Below are 20,438 nucleotides of genomic sequence, written 5' to 3' on the forward strand. Positions count from 1 at the left end.
ACACACACACACACACACACACACACACACATATATATATATATGGGGACCAGTAGATGGTGTAATGATTACATCGCTGGACTCCCACATATTTTGACCAAGGTTCAAGTCCCGGATCCAGTGGCTTAAAACTCATGCTGGACGTGTATGCATGTGTTCCCAAAATCCCGAGAGGAGAATGGAGGAGAAGGGAAGGCCATTCCCCCAAAGGGTGATTTCTCACTTTCTCTCTGTCTCTCTTTCTCTCTGGCAAGTGCACGTGCCCTATAGTAGAAACCTCTCTTTAAAAAAAATACGTTTCTTTCTTTAAAAAGATAAACTCTACATATTTATTCATTTTCACAGGCATATATGTATGAAATTCATTTATATTTAACTAAATGACCACAAGTATCTTGACGATTAGAGGCAAGAGGATTCACTAGTATTGGTGGCTGTTCTTAAAATCTTGCAATTAATATTTGCAGGGAGTAGAGAAGAGTGGGCATTGGAATCACAAATATTGCACTGCTTCTACCATGAACTGCTTCATGACTGTGGTCAAGTCAAAACACCTCAGCCTCAAGCCATGAGGTCAGTAATACTGTCTCGATTTCACTTTCTTTTGTTTCAGAATAGTGGAATGACATAGATGGGTATAAAATGTAGTGCTCAAGAAATGTCAGGTATTATATTCTCTCAGGAAACCCTGTGAGTTGTATTTTTTTTAATCTTTTTGTTGTCACACATATCTTTAACATATCTCCCAATTATGAGGAGGAGTTGTTGTTCAAAGGGTAGAAAGTTCCAGTTATGTTAGATGAATAAGTTCTAGAGACCTGCTCTACAGCATCATGTTTCTAATGCTGTGCACTTCAAATTTAAGAGACTAGGCCTCAAGTTGTTTTTTACAAAGGGGGCAGCTACAGTAACACAGGCATTAGGGCACTGCGGCACACTGTTGGAGCTACGTGGGAGGCCTGGGTCGGGGTTCCAGGTTGACCTGAACATGCCAGAGGCCCATGTGCCTGGGATCCTGACTGGATGGGAGCTGAAGGCGGATGATTGAGGCATAGTGAGATCCTATCATGGGTACTTCTCTGGGTCGCTCTGTAACCCTCTCTCTCATGAGACACATAAATAAATAAACTTTTTAAAAAAAGGAAAACAAAGAAACTTTGGGAAGTATTGAGTATTTCTATTATCCTGAGTATGATCATAGTATCACAAGTATTTGCACACACCCAGTCCCATAAAACTATACATACTAAATATGTGCAATTCTCTCAATATCAGTGAACTTCAGTAAAATTATTTTATAAAAAAGGAAATAAGAAAAAAAGAGAAAAAAAGGAAATTAGAAAAAAATTAAAATCAAAGATAAAATAAAATACCCCATTATTTCTTGAAATAGGCAGAGTAACTCTCAGTACTTAGAAAAAGAGTCTTCCTAACGCATACCCTGCTACATTCTCAAGTTCTGAATTGATGGATTTTACTTTGCACTTCTACATTCCTTACTCCCGTTCATGTTGGATAAGTGGTATGTGAACTCTCTCTCCCTTTTTTAGATTCGCTTTGTCTTGTATTGTTCTCTTATCTAATCTCACGGAACATATAAGGAATGTATGCAATGGGATCACCTTTTGTTTGATCTAACAGATGAAATAAAACACCCAAAGAGAAGCAAATTGTCCTCATTCCCTATTTTCCTGACCCTTGAGAAGAGAAAGAAGCTCATAAACCAAGTTCCTTTCATATCTATCTCAAACTTCATCTTCCCCTTCCATTTCCAAAGGACATGCAATTTAAAAATAAATAAATAAGTACTTAGCGAAGGGTTGGCTCCATGCCTCATCTCTGAAAAAAATTACTAAAAGTCAGCATGATTCACTGCTACTGTCTCAAATGCTCCTAAGACAGAAAATCTTCTGCCAACACTGAAATACACATTTACATTGAAAGAATTTAGCATTCCCTACAACAGAGGTGAGCAGCCAATGGCCCAGGGAAACTCATAAGATATGGAGGGCCGAGCTGAGAAGTAATGAGTACATATCTTTACTATCCTCTGTACCATCCTCTCAAATTCTCGGTTCTGCTTTACATCTCTGTACTCCCCTAGAACTGCCACTAATAAATAACATTTTAGGGGGTAACAGGCAGCGTGGTGGTTAAGGATGCTGGCCTCCCACTTGCTTGACAGCGGTTCAAGTTACGGACCTAGTGGGCTTGCTTTCTCACTTCTTCTCTCGCTCTTGCTCATTCTTTCACTCTGTCCCTCTCTGGTCCAATCAAAAATAAATAAATAAATTAAGTTAAATAAAATAATTCTTTTCTTTTTTTTTTGAGAGGTTTTCACTCTAGGGCGCGTGCGCTCGTCAGACAGACAGAGAGAGACAGAGAGACAGAAAGCGAGAAATCACCCCCTAGAGTGGATGGTCACGCCGCAATCCCTTCTCCTCCATTCTCCTCTCAGGATCTTGGGCACGCACGCACACGCCCCCGGCGTGAGTTTTAAGCCACCGGGTCTGGGACACGAACCGCGGTCGACTACGTGGAAGTCCAGTGACATAGCCATTGCGCTAATTGTTGGTTCCCAAATAATTCTTTTTAAAAATACATATTAAATTCTCATATTAGCCAAACATGATTCAAAGTAAAAAGAATCTTCTGGTAGAATGGTTTATGTATTTCATACCCATAATCTATGAAGTAAATATTCATAGAGAAAAAAATGCATATATTTTATACACTTTAAAAGTACGTGTGCATGCATGCCTGTGTGTGTGTGTGTATTTAAAGAAAAATTGAACTCACAGAAAACCTCCTAAAATGTACAACATATAGGAAACAACATGAAAATAATTACCAAGGGACAGCTAGTGCCAGTTAGGTGACTGTCTCCTGGCTCTGGAACATCCTTTCATAAATTACTCTGTGATGCTGTCCCTGGGGGCTACAGACCACAGGACTGTGGTCTGTTATCTGACTTAAGCTGACTTATTTCATTATTATTACCAGAGGGCACATGTGCTTGCTAGAGAGAGAGGGAGAGAGAAAGCGAGAGAGAGCAAGCTCCTCCGATTGCTGAATGATCAAACAAACTTGGTACATGGTTACCATGAAGTACTACTCATTTATTTAAAAGCACTTGCCACATACTGAAACTTAGATACATTTCCAGATAATAGTATTTTTAGTAGGAAAAAAAAAATCAATCCCCAAATTTTATTCCACTCATATAACATTATTGAAATGACAAAACCATAGAAACAAAGAACAGATAATCGGAGTTGTCAGAGGAATGTGTAGAAGGGAAGTGGATATGGGCAACGGGGCAGGGGTGCAAAAATGTTCTGTACCTGGACACTCAATGTCAGCATCAGTAAGGATATCGTGCTACAGTTTTGTTTGTTTGGTGTCTTGTTGTTGTTTTGGGTTTTGTTTTGTTTTGGGCTGGAGGGCTCAGGTGTTTTCCAGAGAGACAGAAAGAGATGGAGAGTGGGAGGAGAAAGTCCTCCCCAGTGGGATGTGATCATACTGCAATCTCATCTCCATTTCTGTATCCTGCTGGGATCTGGGGCATGCACTCATGTCTGGTGAGTTTCCCAAGGCACTGGGGCCAGAATTCAAACATGGTTGACCATATGTGATCCGGCTCCCTTAAATACAAAGGATCATGGGATCTGCGCTGTTGTGCTGCAAGATGTTACCATTGGAGGGGATGTTACCCAGGTAAGGGGTACAAAAGATCTCTCTGTATTATTTTTAACAACAGCATGTGGATCTACAATTACTCACAATTCAAAATTGAATATTTATTAAGAGTTTTTTGCCTTAGGGCATGTGCACCAGAGAGAGACAGACAGAGTCAGTGAGAGGTAAAGAAATCGCCCTCCAGAGGGGATGGCCAACCCACTATCCCTTCTCATTCTTCTCCCGGGATCTTGGACACACATACACATGTGCCTGGCATGATTTTTAAGCCACTGGGTCCGGCACTCAAACCGTGGTCGATCATATGGGAGTCCAGCAACGTCACTGCTACACCATCTGCTGGCACCTTCAAAACTGAATTTTCAAACATCTTAATTTTTTTGTTTCATGGAAGGAGAAAGACCACAATTCTCAGCAAGCTGATCTGATAAGAAAATACTTGGACAGAAAGAATAGGATTGTTGATCATGACACCTTTCCTCAAAATATGACTGTTTAACACTATTTCATAAAACATGTTAACTCCCTAGCATCCGATTTCTATGATCCATAGAGATTATGTTTTCCCTTCAGAATTCTGAGATTCTAACAAACTAAATTTTAAGATGATCCAAGCAGAAGTTTTTAATTCCATAAACGTAGTTATGAAGAGGTGCTGTAAAGTCGCTATTAGAACTACTCACAACCTCGTCCTGCCCTCCACTTCCTTCACACATACATGCAGACAAAGACTTGACTTTTATGCGTGTGCTGGCAGTGTATCCCCGGTAACAGGTAGACTGCATAAAGGTATTGCTTTTAAATCCTCCTTCATTTAGTGTAAGTCAAGAACCAACCATTATGGGAACCAGCAGTTAGCGTAATGGCTATGTCGCTGGACTCCCACGTAGTCGACCGCGGTTCGTGTCCCGGACCCGGTGGCTTGAAACTCACGCCGGGCGCGTGTGTGTGCGTGCCCAAGATCCCGAGAGGAGAATGGAGGAGAAGGGATTGCGGCGTGACCATCCCCCCTGGGGGGTGATTTCTCGCTTTCTGTCTCTATGTCTCTCTCTGTCTGTCTGGCGAGCGCATGTGCCCTACAGTGAAAATCTCTCCAAAAAAAAAAAAAAGAACCAACCATTATGTTGACATTTCATGACTATAGTATAATAAAGCTCATGAAATCAACATTTCTTTTGTTTCTAGCCTTAATAATTTGGGACACTGAGCTAACGGTCCTTTTGGATTCAGATGGGGATTCCCAGTTATTGCAGAAGTACCTAATGGCTGACACCATTTGGAATTTACAAAGCTTTTCTTTTTTCCAGTTACTTCTCTCACCCCCTCTTCCCATCTTCCTCCAGATAATAAGTACCATGACCATTGTTCTGCTTCAAACTTGTACTTTTCTTCACCCCAGGTGCTGAGAAACTAAAAATATAAGCAGAGGCAGATTATGGGGTTGGGAAGGACAGGCTATTCCTGATCTGCTTTCACAATTTAAAATGTTTCAGCACCGATTCCATTTTTCACTTACTAATTTGAAATGTTTGGAAACCAAACACACAGAGCATGAAAACAGTTCATAGTAGTTTGCCAGTCAAATCAATCCTCTTCAATTTTATACTCTCTAATCCTTGTCTTAGCAATTAAGAAGGTTTTTTTAGTTACTTAATTATTATAAATGTGTTTTTCTCCTTGTGGGTAGTGTGGTTAAAATGAGATTATGAAAAGGGACACTGTCTTCTTGTGACCAGATTACACAGAACTATTATCATAATCAAATGATCCAAATGTTAAAAATACTTTGACTCTGAGACCAGCAAGTGCCATGGTGGTTAAGGGCTCTGGACTCCCACATGGCCGACTGTGGTTCAAGTTCCAGACCTGGCAGCTTGCTTTCTCACTTTCTCTCTCTCTATCTCACTCTCTCCCTCTCTGGTCAAATTAAAATAAATAAACAAATAAAGTTAAATTTAAAAAAATTCTTTAAAATACTTTGACTCCCTCAAAACTCTGCTCACATGCAAAATCACTGTAAGGTACAATAGGTAGATGAAATTCAACCCGATCAGTCTCTAATACAATCATAGCCAACACTGGAGAACCATTTTTCTTCAAGGTATTGACTTTGAAAAAGCTACTAACAGATAGTTATATCTATATATATCAATACTCAAAACAATAGCACAATAAATATTAGTATAATAATTTTTATTCAATATTAATCAAAGCAATATAGCAGCACTTAGATTATGCTGTTTTCTTAATGAAAGTAAATCAGTCATTAAAACACAAAACAGTTATTTTTGTGAGTTTCCTCATGCCGAAGGCAACATTTCAGTTGCCCTAGGTGTTTTGTTGTTGTTGTTGTAACCAAACACTACTATTAATAACACCTCATATATAAAAATAAGATGTTTGTACAATAAAGCAGATCCTCCCACCCACTTTCTTCCTCAATAAAATGCATCTTCTGTTCCACTTTGTGTCCTCCCCCTAATTAAGTAAATCTGCTTTTAGTTTTGCGGCTGGGCTATGAGGTATTTGTCGACAGGGCTGGGTAAATGAATGAATAGAGGCATAATTCTTTTAAATAAGCAGGACGTGTTCCAGCACGGTCTACACGACTTTGAGATACGCAATCTCAGGACCCAGACATTGATACAAATTGCTGCTCCCATTCACTCACTCCCATTCAAGAGAATGTCTTCAAATATTCATGGCTCACAGAGAAATCAGTCTCTGATGTTTCAGTTCTTAGATGAAATTGTGTCTGAGAAGCTATAACCGAGAAATTTTCTTATTAAGAAAATTATAGCAACTTCTTGACCTCCACAAAGGTCAATGTTTAACTCTAGTAGTTCTGGATGTTGATTTACATCAGCAAATACAGGGTCAGACAGTGGCACAGCAGTAAAAGGCAGCACTCTGAGAAGCAGCCCCACATGGGGAGGTTGCTGGTTCACAACCTGAGACCTCTCTGAGTATGCCGGCCACACACACACGTCCATGATCCTGGTTGGCTGAAGCTGGGGTGGACTGTGGAGTCGAGACTCTATCAGAGGAGATGTATCTCTGCTTCTTATTTCTCCTCTATCTCTCTCACTCCTGAAACAAGTAACAGATAAAAGAACTCTAACGAATAGTTACTAAGAACCTACCCTTTGGAAAGTGTGACAAAAGCAGCAAAGATATGATATTTGAACGCAAGGCTTCCCTTTAAATTTGGGGACTGTATGAACCCAGATGACATTTTCACTTCCTTGGTCAAGAGAATCCTTACTCTCACTAATTTGACCTATTTGTTCATAAAACTGATTTTATTGTATCTCTCCAGACCAGCTGTGAACACTCTCTATTTAAGGAATATGTTACATCAATCGAACAGAAATTAGACCAACTGAAAATATTAAGACCACAGCTCATGAAACAAGAATTCTGAAGGCAGTGATTGCTGGAGCCGACTCAGCTACTCCACAAGGGCACAGGGACCTCGACTCCTGTCATTCTTTTTTATTATTCTTACTGTTAATTTTATTTATACATTCAATCGCGATGCATCACCTGGATTGTAAAGAGACTTTACCCAGCATGACAAGCACCTCAGTCATTCTGTTCCATTATCCTTACTGCATTGTCCTTCTCCTTGATGCCTGCCGTCTTGTGATCGCCACATGGCTGCTGCTCTCTGGCCATCGTGTCCTGACTCATGGAAGGCAGAAAAGGCAGAATACAAGGGAAACTCTCATCTATACCTCACTCTTTTTATAATACGTTGTGACAAACTTCTATCAGCATCTTATTGACTGGGATAGTCACGTGGCAGAGTTCTTTCGCCTTCCAGCTTCTGGTCAGGTTTGGCAAATGAGCAATACGAGTAAAGATTAGAGGATGAGTTGAGAGAGGGCAAGGAATTTTCACCTGTTCCTCCCCACTGCCTCACGTCTACAGTTCTGGCAGTGGCCATTTCCCTACTGCCCCAGCTTTCTCTGGGTTCTGGTAACGACATTTGCCCTTTTAGGACTTGGGGTGGTAATAGCCTCTCACTGTCGCTGGTCTCTGGGTGCTTTATCAATACCTTAAACCCCTTCCCATATCTTCATCATTAAAATCTTTTTAGTTAACCAACTAAGTGAAAGTTTATTCCCTGTCAAGACTCCAAATGAAATGCAAAAAGCCTTCCGTGACAAAACAAAACAAGAGCAGGAGAGCCATCTTATCTTGAACAAATTATGGCATATTGCCTGGGTTTAGGTACTTGCTATCCAGACAAATGTATTATTAGGTTAAAGAAAACAGTGGGAATACCTATCAAATAGGTAGCTAACATTGTTTACTAGGTATGGGTCACAATTAGGGATAGTTTTAAAAACAACCTGAGTGACCACTTTTTAATAGTCTTCAACTAACTCAGTCTCTGTCTGCCAGTGAATAAATAATACCTTAATCTAGAAAGCTTTGAAGTCCACAGTGGGGTTTCACAAACATTATCTCATTTTATCCTCACAAATAACCCTGTGAGTAGAGCAACACAGGCATTTTTAATCCCCATTTTACAGATAAATAATTAAAAGTTCAGAGACAATAACCACCTTGCCTCAGGTTGGACAATTATTAAGTGGTAGAACTAGAAAATATAGTTAAATTTTCTGACTCCAAATATCTTTTTCTTGAGCTAAGCTCAAACTATCTGGTTGGGCTCAGGATACAAAACCAAGAGCAGAGTGTTGGTCAGGCCCTGCAGGAAGGAAAGCAGATTGTCCATAGTGCCCTGATTCCCAGATGCCAGCCTTGACCAGCAGAGGGTGGGGGACTCCTGTGAGCTTCCCTTTGAAGTAATGGACTCGCTTCCAACTGAATCAGTAATAGAATGAGGTTTTAACATCACACAAACATAAACTGAAATCCTAGATTTAGCACTTACTGGATGAATAAACTTGGGCAAGTTTTTTAACACTCCTGAGCTTGATTTTCTATTCTGTATAATGTAGATAGTAAGTATCATTCTTATGATATGGCCATGAGGTACAAATTAAATCACTTATATAAAGTGATTAGCTTTTACTTAATACATGTGACATCTTATATTTCTGTGTGTTATTACTGCAAATTACCTTAGAGTCTGTAGCAAGCTTTCAGAAGTTATGAATTTCATTAAGAAACAGCTTTCAGGAATGCTAATCGGAAAGTTAGCCTGCAATTGCCATAGCTTCTGGTCATTCACAAGTCCGTTAGCTAACATTTATATAAACCTGCTATATGTCAGGTATTAGGAAATACATTTTTAATATTTCTGCACAGTTAGTAATTTCTGGGCAATTTTTACTAAGACTAAGGTCTCCTACAGCCTTGAAAGTCAAAAGAATATTGAATAGAGGGACCAGCAGTTAGCGAAATGGCTACGTCACTGAACTCCCGTGTAGTCGGCCGTGGTTCAAGTCCTGGACCCGGTGGCTTAAACTCATGCCAGGCATGTGTGCATGCATGCCCAAGATCCTGAGAGGAGAATGGAGGAGAAAGGATTGTGCCATAGCCTTCCCCCCTAGGGGTGGGGAGGGGTGATTTCTCGCTTTCTATCTCTCTGTTTCTTTTGTCTTTCTGTCAAAGGCATGTGCCCTATAGAAAAACTTCTCCAAAAAAAAAAAAAAAGATTATTGAATAGAGAGTAAAAGATCTACCTCCCCAGAGGATGTGTTTACACTTCTGGGAGAAGATGAATCCTAAAGCCACAGAAACATTCCAGTTTTAAACCTAGAGACACTTGTCTTAACTTCCCCAGAGACAATGACTTCTTTTTCCTTTCTCTTTTGAGAGAAATTGTTGCTATAGGGTGTGAGCGCTCGCAGGAGACACAAAGAGAGACAGAGAGACAGAAAGTGAGAGATCCCCACCCCCCATTACCCCTCCACCCCTTTGAGGGGATGGCCACGCTGGAATCCCTTCTCCTTCAATCTCTTCTCAGGATTTTGGGCACACACGCACGTGTGCCAGGTGTGAGTTTTAAGCTGCTGGGTGTGGGACTCGAACTGCGTGTGACTACATGGGAGTCCAGTGACATAACCATTATACCCCTGGTGGTTCTCAATCACATTCTAAAGGGTAAAAATCCAGGATCCTTTCTCTTCTTTTCCCCGGGGGAATTTGTTTACACTAGAGAACAAAGTATTCTTCCCTTCTCAAAAGATGAGGATGCAGCTCTTCCCGTATTACCTCCAGATTGTATTTTGTGGGTCCCTCTCCTACAGATGCGGGCTTGTCCATTTGCTTCTCAATTCATCATCCAAAAAGAGGAAAGAATCTAGGGGAAATATAACAAAGTCACTGTTATAAAAATATTAAGTCCCTGTCTCAGAAACATCATGCTTACTTTCAAGATAATATCAACAAATAAAGTTATTAAACACGTACCTCTAGGCCCTATTTTAAGTGCCTTGCATGAATTAAGTCATTTATTCTATAATAATACGTCACTGAACTCCCGTGTAGTCGGCCGTGGTTCAAGTCCTGGACCCGGTGGCTTAAACTCATGCCAGGCATGTGTGCATGCATGCCCAAGATCCTGAGAGGAGAATGGAGGAGAAAGGATTGTGCCATAGCCTTCCCCCCTAGGGGTGGGGAGGGGTGATTTCTCGCTTTCTATCTCTCTGTTTCTTTTGTCTTTCTGTCAAAGGCATGTGCCCTATAGAAAAACTTCTCCAAAAAAAAAAAAAAAGATTATTGAATAGAGAGTAAAAGATCTACCTCCCCAGAGGATGTGTTTACACTTCTGGGAGAAGATGAATCCTAAAGCCACAGAAACATTCCAGTTTTAAACCTAGAGACACTTGTCTTAACTTCCCCAGAGACAATGACTTCTTTTTCCTTTCTCTTTTGAGAGAAATTGTTGCTATAGGGTGTGAGCGCTCGCAGGAGACACAAAGAGAGACAGAGAGACAGAAAGTGAGAGATCCCCACCCCCCATTACCCCTCCACCCCTTTGAGGGGATGGCCACGCTGGAATCCCTTCTCCTTCAATCTCTTCTCAGGATTTTGGGCACACACGCACGTGTGCCAGGTGTGAGTTTTAAGCTGCTGGGTGTGGGACTCGAACTGCGTGTGACTACATGGGAGTCCAGTGACATAACCATTATACCCCTGGTGGTTCTCAATCACATTCTAAAGGGTAAAAATCCAGGATCCTTTCTCTTCTTTTCCCCGGGGGAATTTGTTTACACTAGAGAACAAAGTATTCTTCCCTTCTCAAAAGATGAGGATGCAGCTCTTCCCGTATTACCTCCAGATTGTATTTTGTGGGTCCCTCTCCTACAGATGCGGGCTTGTCCATTTGCTTCTCAATTCATCATCCAAAAAGAGGAAAGAATCTAGGGGAAATATAACAAAGTCACTGTTATAAAAATATTAAGTCCCTGTCTCAGAAACATCATGCTTACTTTCAAGATAATATCAACAAATAAAGTTATTAAACACGTACCTCTAGGCCCTATTTTAAGTGCCTTGCATGAATTAAGTCATTTATTCTATAATAATACTATGAGTGAGGTACTCTTATTTTTCTTATTTTTTTAAAGAATTATTTATTTTACGGGCTGGCAGGTGGCATGATGTAATCATCATGCTAGATTCCCACATGGTCGACCGTGGTTCCAGTCCCAGGCCTGGTGGCTTGCTTTCTCGCTTTCAATTAATCAATCTCTCTCTCTCTCTCTCTTACTCTTTCGCTCTGTTTTTCTCTGGTCAAATTAAAAATAAATAAAATAAAGTTAAATAAAATAGTTTTTAAAAGATTATTTATTTTATTTATTTTATTTTAATTTGCTATAAGACTTGTGTACTCACTAGAGAAAGACAGAGAGGGAGAGAAAGAGAGAGAAAGTGAGAAAGCAAGCTCCAGGTCTAGGACTTGAACCAGGTTGATCATGTGGGAGTTCAGCATCTTTAACCACCACGTCACCTATTGGCCCCATTGTTTTTCTTATTTTAAGATGGGGATACTCTTTTCTGTTATCATCTCCATGAAGGGGATCAAGGGACGGTTGAACAGACTTCCTGCTCCTGGCATGGGTGACATGGTGATGTCTACAGTCAAAAAAGGCAAACAAGAGCCCAGGAAGAAAGTGCATCCAGCAGTGGCAACTCAACAGCGAAAGTTACACCAGAGAAAAGATGGCATGTTTCTTTATTTTGAAGATACTGCAGAGGTCATAGAAAACAATAAAGGTGAAGTGAAAGGTTCTGCCATCACGGGACCAGTGGCAAAGGGGTGGGTGTGCAGACTTGTGGCCCAGGACTGCATCTAATGCTGGCAGCACCGCATGATTCTCCAGTGTGTTTGCAAAAACAAAAAAACAAACAAACAAAAAACCAAGACATTAAAAACTATTTGCCTCACCCTGCCTCCCAAAAAAAGATGAGGATACTGAGGCACAGAGATAGTAAATAACATACCCCAATCCTTGTAACTAGTAAATAGTAAAGACAGGATTTGGACCCAGAAAGTCTGACTCCAGAAGCTGTGCTCCGAATACCACTGCACGCTTTCCCTAACTCTAACCAGTCATTGTTCCCCCTGAATGTGTATTCTGTGTCTCACAACTAGAAGATTCTTATTCAGTCAGATCCAATTACTACAGTTTACAAGGAAACTGTCCTTCTGCCTAGTTGTTGTGGGTCCTGAAATAAGTACACCATAGCCATTTGATGTTTAATATAAAACACTGTCTCCTTAAACTGATTCTGCCAGTTCTGCTTACAGTAGATAGGCACATGGGCTGCCTACCTGTGCATGGATGTTCATGGGCCTCCCTGACAGGTTAACTGGAGAGAGCCCTTTTCCTTTACTTTGATTAAGAGAAACTAGTCTCTGATACTTAAACAACTTCAAGGATTTTCAGTACGAAAGTTTTATCCTTTCCCATTGAGCAATTCCCGCAGAGAAAATTGTGTGTCCACTGGCAGGGCTAGCGGGAAACGGATGACACAACTGAGGAGAGTTTCATAAAGCCTCTATTTACAAAGGCGTAGGCAGTGTTCAGAGAAATCAACAAAGGCTGATGCAGCTTCCCAGGATCAAGAACAACTAGGAGCCATTGCTGCGCCGCGGCCTACAGGCTCAGCGAAGGCTGCTGACTCAGACAGGCCACACTGGTAACAGAGGTCTGCTCCACAGAAGCAATGACCTTTAGCAGGAGAACAAAACCAATCAATGGCAACCCAGCAAAAAGGAAGTCAGGAAAATAAACACCCAGAACCCATTCGTGCCTCATTAGCAGATCTCCAAAGGTATCTCCCATTGGCCAAATCCAACCAGAGACCAGAAGGGGAAGAAGACTGTGGTATGGCCCATGAAAGACAGCCTCCCTGAAAACCAAAGCAGAGGAAAGAGGAGGGAAGGTAGATCATGAGAAAGAAATTTAAAAATATCAAGCACACTCTAGTTAAAAGAGCCATAGGAGGTTTTTCTCTGATTCCTGTTCTTTGCCAAAAGAACTTTTCTCCTAAAAAAAAAAAAAAAAAAAAAAAAAATTTTACCAGGGCCAGGAGAGGGCCTGGTGGTTAAAGTGTTGGACTCTCACATGGCTGACACTGTGGTTTGAGTCCTGGATCCAGCAGCTTGAAAATCACACCTGGCACATGCTCCACAAGGGATTGTGGTATGACCTTCCCTCTGAGGGGGCAGGATTCATTTCTCACTTTCCCTCTCTCTGGTGAGCACATACGCCCTATGACAAAAATCTTAAAAAAGAAGTATCTCTAATTTATCAGAAATTCACTCGACAAATTTTCTTATTCTTTAATGACACATGTCCAGGGGCAAGATGTATGCAATTAAGGACTCCTCTGCCTGCAGCAGCAACAAGGGACCATGTGCTTGGAGTCATCTGTCAAGGACAGAGAGCCACCATGGAGTGAGAGGACTCTGGCTGGGCAGCTGTAGATCCCGGAAGATAAGTGTGGCATCAAAGGAACACAGCCCGAGGCCAGCCACGATGGAACAAGTAAATGAGATTTGTAGAGAAACTGGACTCTGTTCTAGATAAACCATGTTCAGACAAAAAGATTAGATTACAGATTAAGAATTAAAAGATTGAAGTTTACCAATTCCATCAGGTTTTACGTGCATTATTCCATTTGAAGACACAAACTATGAAACATCTATTGAAAAGCTGATTATTATTAACCTGTCCTTAGCAAAGGTGAAAAAGGAAGGGTGGCAATGGCTAAAGGGTCACTGGGAAAAATAAATGTCAAACTAAAGAGACTCTAAATGAGTCCATAAAACCACTAAAATACAAAATACATAAGCATTTTTGTAAGTTTGAAATGATGAATATCACTCCTTAAAATACAAAATACATATTCAGTTTTGTAAGTTTGAAATGATGAATATCACTCCAAATATAATACTGAATTCAGAAGCCATTAAAGAAAAAAATGATACATTTGGATTATATATATATATGTGCAGAATTTATGTACTTCATTTATTTTGAAGGTTTCTGCCATAGGGCACACACACTCACTGGGGAGAGACAAAGTGAGACAGAGAGAGGGAAAGCGAGAAAGCACTCCCAAGGGGGATAGCCACACTGCAGTCCCTTCTCCAGTCTCCTCTTGGAATTTGGGGCTTATATACACATGCTTTTGCCATGATTTTCAAGCTGCCGAGTCCAGGACTCAAACCACATTCAGCCATGTGGGAGTCCAGCACCTTAACCGCTACACCACCTGTTGGCCCCCAAGTTTATTTATTTTTAATACCTATTATATATGAATTCATTGGGAATACGTCCCAGAAGCTCAGGCTCCTTTCCATTGGTTTGCCCCAAATATGCTTCTCTGGGTGCTGCAGGCTGACTTTTCAGTTGAACCCAGGTACCTATCTCTTTAGATTCTTCTTTTTCTGGTCATTTTCCTTCACATGTTTTAGGAACCTATCTCTGCTCTTACAGTGCTTAATTTGAATATATTTTAATAGTGAATAGAAAATTATAAACAGGGCCAGACAGTGGCATGATGATTAAGACAACTAGATTCCTCATGGCCAGCTGCGTGGTTAGAATCCTGGACCTGAAACAGCGCAAGAACCCCCTAATGTATTTTCTAGGCTCCTGAAATATAAAGTCCATTTGCGTTGGAATGGCCCAGAGTAAGGACTAAGTCTTCAGACTTTGGTTATGATAATGACCAACATGGACCATGAGTGAGGGCCATATGGCCTCTAAAACTCTCACTTAAAGGAAAAGGTTTTCATTTCAATATGTAAGATGTTTTGTAGACTGGAAACTGCTGGTTGTGAGCTCAGAGACTCCAGGCTGAACAGTTCCAGACACCTGAAGAGGAATTTGATTATCTAAGACCTCACCAATCAAGAATGCCCACGAGCTGATCACGCCCTCTTGAACCAATCACTGAACTGATCATGCGCCTGGGATCTCTGCCCCTAATTTTGCCCTTAAAAACGCATGTGGGGAACATCCCGGGGAGACCGGGTCTTTTCAGCATGAGCTGCCCGCTCTCCTTGCTTTGCGCTTTGCAATAAAACTGTACTTTCCTTCATCACACCATGTGCCTATGGCTTGGTTTTATAGCACTTGGGCAAGCGAAACTGATTTGAGTTCAGTAACAGACCCAACAGCTTGACACTCCAGATGTGTGTGCATGCATGCCCAAAACCCAGAGAAGAGATTGCAGTGCGGCCATGGGAGAGGGAAGAGTTCCTTCTCACTTTTCCCCTCCCTCTATTTCTCTCCAGCAAGAACATGTGCCTTATAATAAATTGAAAATTAAAAAAAGATAAACAAAGGCAAATAACTGAGAAAAATATTGCAACTCATAACATGAACCACTACTTTCCTTAATATATAACTAATAAGATCAACAATCCCATAGAAAAATGGACAAAGCCTACAGCGTTCCCAGGAAAAGAAATTCAAATAACTCTCAAATATGAAATGATTTCCACTCCCTTAAGAAGACAAAAGCAATTGAAACTGTATAGAAAACCATTTTCTTAATCTATCATATTCCAAAAAATCTAAACATTTGGCAACTTAATTTTTTAAGAGTAAGCCTGATCTCTAGCTCCTACTAGAGATCTCTTGTTCTCTCTTGCTCTGCCTCCTTCGTGGCACATAATGTATAATAAGAACCCCATCATCATTTCTTATATTGTCACTGTCATGAAGAAGAGGAACTTGAAGCACTGTTCATTATAGAAGTTGTAGCAGACTGAAAATGATCATTGAAATCAATGTTATTTGTTGAAAATCCAGAATATCTCAAAAAATTTTCTCTCATGAGAACTGGTACAAGAATCAACTGGTTCCCTCAAATCTAGTTTCTCTTCCTACTCTTTTCTCTGCTCACATTACTGTGAGAATTGCCTTTTAAAACCTAGAAACCATGGGTCAGCAGGTGGCGTGGTGGTTAAGGCACTGGACTCCCACATGGCCAACCAGGGTTTGAGTCCCAGACCTGGTGGTTTCAAAACCATGCTAGGTGCAGGTGTATGCATGCCCAAAATCCTCACAGGAGAATGGAGAAGGGACTGTTATGTGGCTATCCCCCCCAAGGGATGATTTCTCACTTTCTCTCTCTGTCTCTGTCCAATGAGTGCACACCCCCTCTGGCAAAAACCTTTAAAAATATATAGAAATCATTAGGTCTACATTATATTAAAGAATATTTGACATTCTTTAAATATTTTGAGTATACATGTACATAATTCAAAAAAGACTATTTTTGTTTTTATTTCAGGCCTATAGAATAAAGTCTAAAATACAAGATAGGAAGTCATTTTACATTCTGGTTCTAAACAACCTTTCCAGTCATTTCTCCCATCTCTTCCTTTGGACCACTCTTGTTTTCCACCACGTTCTCTCATTCCTAATCACCCCAGACTACTTTCTGTTCTCCAGACAGGATACGCACTTTCATATCTCTACTTGGAATTCCTTCTGCCAAGAAAACTCCTTTTAAGCTCCATTATACTGCACCCCTTTGTCAAAATACCACTCTTCCTGAAGGTTCAATTCAAATGTAAAACCTTTCCCCTTCATACCAATAGTCCAACGCCCCAGTCAGAACTTACAACCATTCTTCTGGGTTTCTATAGCCCTTTATCAATAACTCTCTTCAAACTTTGGAATCCTTGACCTTCTGGTTTGCTGTGCTTATTCTTTATTTATGCGCTGTTTATCCTTTCATTCAAAAATACATTTATGAAGTGCCTGTCATATTCCAGGAGTTGGTATGTATCAACTAAAAGAGAGAGAGAGAGAAACAGAGACCTCCCCCGGCACCACCACCCCCAAGAAAGTGCTCTAAGTCATGGAACTTAGATTCGAGTCCTAAGTTGGGTTTCTTGCATGTTAGTAAAACTCTCCCAGCGCCAAACGCGCTATCCCTCCTGCTCAGAGCAGGTACTCAAAAGCTGTGTCTGCCTGCTGCCCCGTTCCCTAGACACGTTTCTCTAAAAAAGTGCAATGGGACATTTTGAAACATGCCTATAGGGTGTGAAAAGTGTCTATTTTGAAGGAATCTATGTAATAAAACACTGAGTATCACTATCCTAATAGCAATTAGTCAACCTATTGGTCACCAAGAGAATTATCCCTAGAAATAATGGCTGGTTGGGACCAGCAGCCAGCATGGTGGTTAAGGAGCTGGACTGCCACATGGCCAAATGCAGTTTTGAGTCTCGGACCCAGTGGCGCACTCTCTCTCTCTCTCTCTCTCTCATGAGTGCACGTGCCCTATAGGCAATTTAAAAATAATAATAAATTAAACTAAATAAATATTTTTTTAAAAAAGGACAGAAATATGGTTTATGTTATTGTTAGAGGATGTTCTGCCCCTGTATGCCCCCTTTCTTTATGTCATCAGCTAGTTTTCCCTTCATTCTTTCCAGTTAAATTCCTGAGAATAATCTGCACAAGATCAGCAGACCCCTCCCCCACACTCACTGTTTGGATGGAGCCTTTTTCCCGTCCTCCTCCTGGGAGATGAGTGAGCTATGGAGGCTGCCCTCAAGCCCAATGTCCTCTCCTGACAACCAAGGGCAAGCTGGAGAGAGGGAGGCGACAAGGTACTTAAATCCGAAATAGCTGAGCTGATGTAAGGGCTGGGAACAAATAATAGCTCCCCAGGAAGAGTGCTGTGGGCAGGACAAACACTTTCTTTGTTCAACTTTGTCTAAGAATTAAGAACATGGGCCAGCCCATGGCCTACTGGGTAAGGGCGCCAGATCCCACACGGCCCACTATGGTTTGACTCCTGTACCTGGCAGCTTAAAAGACACACTAGATGCATGTGCATGCATGTCATAAATCCCCAGCAGAATGAAGAAATGGGAGGCAAAGGGATCGTGGCATGGCCATGCTCTATGGGGGATGTTTTCTCTCTCTCTTTCTCTCTCTCTAGCAGGCACATAAGCCCTCTGACAATTAAATTTTGGTGATTACCTTCAATAGAAGGATAAATGCAAAGAGTTATATATTTTTTAATAATTAATTTTATTTATTCATTCATTATGTGTGTGTATATATATATATATATATATATATATATATATACATAATCTGACCAGACCAGAGAGAGACACAGAGAGAAAGAAAAGGAAAGTGAGGAAGCAAGCCACCAGGTCCAGGACTCGAACTGTGGTTGGCCATGTGGGAGTGTCCAGAGCCTTAACCACCACACCACGCACTGGCCCTGAGAATTATATTTTTAATAAAATACTTAATGGTGGGCTCGAGAGTGATGCAGCAGTAACACAACACTCTGCAAGGCTGACCCACATGAGGAGCTTCCAGGTTTGCATCTGGAGACCCCCCCTGAATACGCGACACATGCGCGATGCCAGGGCTAGCTGAAGTTGGACGTGGATGACAGCGTGAGGACCAGGCTGGAGTACCTGCCTCGTATCTCTCTTTTTCTCTGTCTCTCTCACTCATGGAAGAAATTAATAAACTTATAAAAAATCGATGTCTGTAGAAGTTTTATAAGCTCTCACCTGAATCCCTGCAACTGCTTGGCGACTGTGTTCTTTCCCACCTAGACTTCCTGTGAGCTGTCTATTCTCCACACAGCAGGAAGAGTGATCCTTCGGAAGTAGAAGCAGTCATCTCAAAGCCTGCCCCGCCCGCCTCATCCTGCCCCGAGTAGGGGCAGCCATCCTCATTATGGCCTACACAGCACAGGGACAGCAGTCCCCTCCCTCCCCGACCACTAGCCTTTCCTCACTCTGTCCAGCAAAAGGCCTTCTCCCTGTTTGTCAGACACATAAAGCACATTCTCACCCCAGAACCTCTTTGTTTTTTAGAGAGAGATTTTTGTGATAGAGTATGCTTGCCAAAGAGACAGAAAGAAGAAATCACCCCCCAGGGTGATGGCCATACTGCAGTACCTTCTCCTCCATTCTCCTCTCAGTATTGTGGGCGTGCACGCTCACACACCCTGCATGAGTTTTAAGCAGCCAGTTCCAGGACTTGAACCATGGTCAACTACATGAGAGTCCACCAACATAACCATTATGCCATGTGCCGGTCCCAGAACCTTAGTTTTTATTTTATTTATTTATTCATTCATTCATTCATTCATTCATTCATTTAGTTTGCAACAAGGATCATGTGCTTCTCAGAGATAAACAGAAAGAGAGAAAGAGAGAGAGAAAGGGAACCGTGGTCAGCCATGTAGGAGTCCAACACCTTAACCACCATACCCCCTGGTGGCCCCCAGAACTTAGTTTTTATCTTGCTCTTTTTTCCCCATAAAACTCAGGAGCCTCTGACACACCATATCATTTATTAAGTTCCTGTGTTTGTTGTCTGCCTCTTTCTGCTAGAATATGTTTTACAAGGTCAAGCATTTTGTTCATTAATGTATCATCTTCACAAGAACAGCACCTAACAGAATATGTGCCTGGTACGATGTCTGTTGGAAGACTGAATGCATGAGTGTGCCACTGCTTGTGTAATCCATTATCCCTTCTACTTCTAACATGACCTTGAGTTTTTCAGTTAATACTGAACTTTAAACTTTTACGAATTGGAGATTTTGCTTGGCCCAAGAAAAATTCAGTGTAGTTGGAGCAAATGAAGTTCTACAAGAATCACTCTTTCATTTAATAACAGTTAAGAGCAAAATAGGTTTATTTGTCCATTTTTGGAAATCTTTCTATAATAGTGTAGACTCTGCTGTCAGCGTGCCTACTGATAGCAGCCTTTCTGTTTTATAAACAGTTGTGGAATGGAATATCTGCTAAATGTGAGGGCTGGCATGTCTCTACCACAAAAACAGGGCCGCTTTTCCAACATGTATTGTGATCACTCAGAGACTTTTTGTTTATGGTTCGGGCTCTCAGCTGCAGGCTCAGGTTGGGTTGCCAGAAGCCTGGCGGCCAAATAAGCATTGTCGCTATATTTAGAATGTAAGTAGGGTCCACAGACAGAATACCTGGTTTTGCTACCTTACTCGAATCTATGTTCCTAGGATTAATTGGGGATTTTAAAAAGTTAAGATTATGTATACAAAATAATTATCTTGAATGTCTTACTAGAAGTTATCTTTAGTAAAATTTATAGTCCAGGAAAAAGGGATCTTTATATTGTCCATAAATCCATGTCATTGTTCATCAATAACTCTTAGCAATGGGGTCGACAGGTGGCATGGTGGTTAGGGGCACTGGACTCCCACATAGCTGACCACGGTTTGAGTCCTGGACCTAGCGGCTTGCTTTCTCACTTTCCCTTTCTCTC

General features: G+C 41.2%; 1 long non-coding RNA gene across 3 annotated transcripts in view; it reads right to left on the bottom strand.

The window, feature by feature from the left end:
• The window catches only part of LOC102470387 (uncharacterized), a 52,730-nt gene extending 42,616 nt beyond the window's left edge, over positions 1 to 10,114 (bottom strand). Inside the window, exons 1-2 of one of the 3 annotated variants that reach the window (XR_003547027.1) lie at positions 9,892 to 10,110; positions 7,284 to 7,383 (exon numbers count right to left, since the gene is read on the bottom strand). This is a non-coding gene — a long non-coding RNA (uncharacterized LOC102470387). Of the gene's footprint in view, positions 1 to 7,283; positions 7,384 to 9,891 lie in introns of all 3 variants that reach the window. The other 2 variants (XR_003547029.1, XR_003547028.1) reach the window with 2 other exon arrangements.
• Between the last annotated feature and the right edge of the window lie 10,324 nt (positions 10,115 to 20,438).

The sequence above is a fragment of the Tupaia chinensis genome, unplaced genomic scaffold, assembly GCF_000334495.1.
Source record: "Tupaia chinensis unplaced genomic scaffold, TupChi_1.0 Scaffold142543_1, whole genome shotgun sequence".
Lineage (NCBI taxonomy): Eukaryota > Metazoa > Chordata > Mammalia > Scandentia > Tupaiidae > Tupaia > Tupaia belangeri.